Raw genomic sequence first — 4916 nt, forward strand, 5'->3', positions numbered from 1 at the left:
TAAAATCCCAACTCGATTCTTCACAGAGTTAGAAAAGGAAATTCTCAAATTCATATGGAATAACAAAAAAACCAGGATAGCGAAAACTATTCTCAACAATAAAAGAACTTCTGGAGGAATCACCATCCCTGACCTCAAGCTGTACTACAGAGCAATAGTGATAAAAACTACATGGTATTGGTACAGAGACAGGCAGGAAGATTAATGGAATAGAATTGAAGACCCACACACCTATGGTCACTTGATCTTTGACAAAGGAGCTAAAACTGTCCAGTAGAAAAAGGACAGCATTTTCAACAAATGGTGCTGGTTCAACTGGAGGACAACATGTAGAAGAATGAAAATTGATCCATTCTTATCTCCTTGTACAAAGCTCAAGTCAAAGTGGATAAAGGACCTCCACATAAAACCACATACACTGAAACTAATAGAAGAGAAGGTGGGGAAGAGCCTCGAATACTTGGGCACAGGGCTAAAGTTCCTGAACAGAACACCAATGGCATATGCTCTAAGAACAAGAATTGACAAATGGGACTTCATAAAATTGAAAAGTTTCTGTAAGGCAAAGGACACTGTCAATAGGACAAACTGGCAATCAACAAATTGGGAAAATATCTTTACCAATTCTACATCTGATAGAGGGCTAATATCCAATATATACAAAGAACTCAAGAAATTAAACTCCAGACAACCAAATAACCCTATTAAAAAATGGGGTATAGCGCTTAACAAAGAATTTTCAACTGAGGAAACTCGAATGGCCGAGAAGCACCTAAAGAAATGTTCAGCATCCTTAGTCGTCAGGGAAATGCAAATCAAAACAAACCTGAGATTCCATCTCACACCAGTCAGAATGGCTAAGATTTAAAACTCAGGTGATAGTAGATGCTGGCGAGGGTGTGGAGAAAGAGGAACACTCTTCCATTGTTGGTGGGACTGCAAGAGGGTGCAACCACTTTGGAAATCAGTCTGGCGGTTCCTCAGAAAATTGGACATAGCATTACCTGAGGATCCAGCTATACCACTCCTAGGCATATACCCAGAAGATGCTCGAACATATAACAAGGACATATGCTCAACTATGTTCACAGCAGCCTTATTTATAATAGCCAGGAGCTGGAAAGAACTCAGATATTCTTCAACTGAGAAATGGATTCAAAAAATGTGGTATATTTACACAATGGAGTATTACTCAGCTATTAAAAACAATGAATTCAAGAGTTTCCTAGGTAAATGGCTGGAACTAGAAATTATCATCCTGAGTGAGGTAAGCCAATCACAAAAGAACACACATGGTATTCACTCACTGATTATTGGATATTAGCCCAGAACCTTGAAATGTCCAAGATTCAACTCACAGGCCACATGAACCTCATCAAGAAGGAAGACCAAGAGGGGGTGATTCGGTCCTTCTTAAAAGGAGCAACAAAATACTCAAGGGAGCAAATATGGAGACAAAGTGAGGGACAGAAACTGAAGGAGGGGCCGTCTGAAGACCATTCCACCTGGGTATCCATCCCATGTGCAGTCACCAAAGGTAGATGCTGATGTGGAAGTCAGGAAGTGCATGCTGATAAGAGCCTGATATAGATGTCTCCTCAGAGGTCTGCAGGAGTCTGACATATTCAGAGGCAGATGCTCACAACTAGCCATTGAACTGATCATGGGGTTCCCAATGGAGGAGTTAGAGTGAAGGCCATTGGAGCTGAAAGGGTTTGTAGCCCCATGAGGAGAGCAACAATACCAACCAACTACAGCTTCCAGGGTCTAAACCACCAGCCTGGGAGCACTTAGAGAGGGATCCATGGCTTCAGATGTATACATAAGAGCGGAGGGCCCTGCTGGGCATAGGTGGAAGAAGAGATCCTTGACCTGATGAAGGCTGGACGCCCCAGGGGGTGGGAATTTGAGGGTGGGGCGGTGGGAGTGGGGGAGTAGGTAGGGGTTACATCCGCAGAGAAGGAGGAGGAGGGGTGAGGGGATGGGGGTTCCTGGGTGGGTGGGGGATGGGGTAAGGGGACAACATATGAAATGTAAATAAAACATCCAATAAAAAAAGAAAGAAAGAAAAGTAGCCTATTGTAGCTATGGAGAAAGCCAGCCAGAATCAAGTGCATAGGCTTCCTTTCTTTGATCCTTGAAAGGAGTTTCCTGGATAGACCTCAGAGGGTGACTCTGTTATAAATAGTCTTTCCATAAGACTCACTGTGCATTATTCACTAACAGTACAGAGACTTTTATGGACATATCAAGAAGCAATTCTTCTAGAAGCCTGAGACTTAACCCACAGAGCTCAGCATTTGATCCCACAAAGCCTCCAGGTTCAGTGCCCTGTGACTGCAAAGCCCCAGGGCCTTACATGCTCATGCTGGGACCCTGAGAACCCATGTAGCCTCCCATGCTCAGTGACAAGACACATAGGCTACTGAAGCTCTGGGCCAGGTCACTGTGACCCTACGTGGGCTTCTGATGACCCTGATCAGTGTGAATCGGCGCTGCCTGCTGACATTAGTGTCAAGTCACTGTGATCTGCAGGGCCTCCTATACCCAGTGTTCTGTCACTGTCAACAGAGTGTCCTCCCAGGCTCAGTGCAGGCTCACTGAGAACCCGTATATGCTCCCAGGCTCAACACTGGATCACAGTGAACACCTTGGCGTGTCCCCACCACCACCACCCCCCAGGCTCAGTGTTGGTTAACTGAACCTGCATGGTCCTCCTAGGCATAGTTCCAGGACATTATGAGTCTGAGCTTGTATTGCGGTTTAAGTGGGAAGTCACTAGGAAGTAACATGGCCTGAAGGCTCAGTCGCAGGTTATTGTGAATAGACATGAACTTATCAGGCTTTGTCCAGTATTGGTGAATATCAGTGCCCAACCTAGTCACTGTTCACTCCGAACCAGCATGGACTAAAAGTCTCCCTGTCATGTGATTATGAACCCAAGTGTCTTCCCAGGCTCAACGCTTAGATCAGTTTGCACCCCCCCCCTTCCAAGGCCTCCTAAGTTCAGTGCTCAGTTACTTTTAAGCCCAGGACCTCTCAGGTTTGGGGTCCAATCATTTTGAACCTGTGTGACCTCCTGGCTCAGCACTGAGTGACTGTGAACACATGTTGGTCCTACCAGGTTCTGTACCAGGTCACTGTGAGTATACAGTGATATCACAGTCTCGATTTGGTCTCACTGTGGAATGGCATGGGCTTCCCGAGTGCAGTGCCTGGTCACCATGAACCCACACAGGCCTCTTGCAAATGCAGTGCCAGCTCCCTGTGAACCTGCATGGCTGCCATATTAGTGCTCTCCACCTTGACAAAGCATGGTTTCCAGTATTCAAGGTCAGATGACTATAAATGCATGAAGCCTCAAAGGCTCAGTTCTGGGTTACTGTGAACCTCAGTGGCTTGCCAATCCGGGAGCTGGATGACAGTGGAATCACATGGCCTCACAGGCACACTGCCAGGTCAGTTTAGAACTGTGTGACCTCCTGGCTCAGTGGCTAGTGGCTATGAATGTGTACAGGTCACTCAAGCTTGGTGCCAGGCCACTGTGAGGATGAGTTGATGTCACAGTCTCATTCAGGGGTTACTGTGAGACTTCATGGTCTCTTGGGCTCAATACTGGGTCCACGTGATCCTCATGGGCTTCATGGGCTCAGTGCTGGGTGACTGTGAACATGCATGGCATTATCTTTGTGAACCATGTGGACCACCCAGACTCAGTGCCTGATCACTATTAACCACAATGCCTCCTAAGCCCAGTTCCAGGACACTAAGTCTATGTGGCATCCCAGACTCAGTGCCACTGACTATGAATTCACATACCATGCCAAATGCAGTACAGGATCACTCACTATGCATGGCTTCCCAAGCTTAGTACATGGTAAATCCATGTTGCTTCTCAGGCTCAGTGCTACTTGTAAGTCTACTAGACTCAATGCCATGTTGTGTAAAACAGATAGGCCTCCCAAGTTTACTGCCCGGACACTATGGACTAACCCTCATGGACGACCAGGCTAGAAACCTGTCACCGAGAGACTGAAGACACTTCTCAGACTATTGATCACATGGTCTCTCATGCCCATGCCAGTATGGTGTGAGCCATGACAGCCTCCCAGGTCCAGTCTCAAGTCACTCTGCTTACCAGACTCTGTGTTGGGTCATTATGAGATACAGAAGCCTCACAGACTTGGTGCCACATTGAGTGTGAACCTACATTGTCTCCCAGGCTCGGTGCTGGTCACTACCAACCTGAAGCATCCCAGGGTCCACAGCGTATCACTGTGAACTGTGCAAGCCTGTAAGGCTCAGTACCTGAACAATCTAAACCCACACGCCATACCAGAGTCTGTGCCACTCACTGTGAACTCACATAATAGCACATAAGTGTCCCACGCTTAATGTCATCTGATCGTTGTGAACCAAGGCTCGGTGTGAGGTAAGTGTAAACGCTTAATGCCTCTCAGGTTCAGTGCCAGTTCACTGTGAACCCCCAAGTTCTCTCAATCCCTTGCCAGTTCACTTTCAAACTTGGTGGCCTCCAGATTTAGAGTCAGCACACTGTGACCTCAGATGGGCCTTCCAGATTCCATTCCTGGTCACTATGAGTCAGAATTGACCTAATAAGGTCAGCCCCTAGTCACTATGATCTTCTTACATGGCTTTTTAGGTTTAGTGTCCAGTCGCAGTGATGCCACATGGTCTTCTAGGCTCAGTAATCAAGTCACTGTTCATCTGGATTGCCTCCCAAGGCCCAGAGAAGTTGGGCATCACATTCCTAAGAGGAGTTGGGCACACAAACTGGACTGAATGGCCTCTCTAAAGATAAAGAAAAGAAAAAAGTGAAAGGGAAACTAATCTTTGGTGGAGAGGACAGATTTCTGAAGAGCATGAACAGGAGGTAAGTATCATCAAAATATATT

Source organism: Grammomys surdaster, unplaced genomic scaffold (assembly GCF_004785775.1).
Source record: "Grammomys surdaster isolate TR1022 unplaced genomic scaffold, NIH_TR_1.0 239, whole genome shotgun sequence".
Lineage (NCBI taxonomy): Eukaryota > Metazoa > Chordata > Mammalia > Rodentia > Muridae > Grammomys > Grammomys surdaster.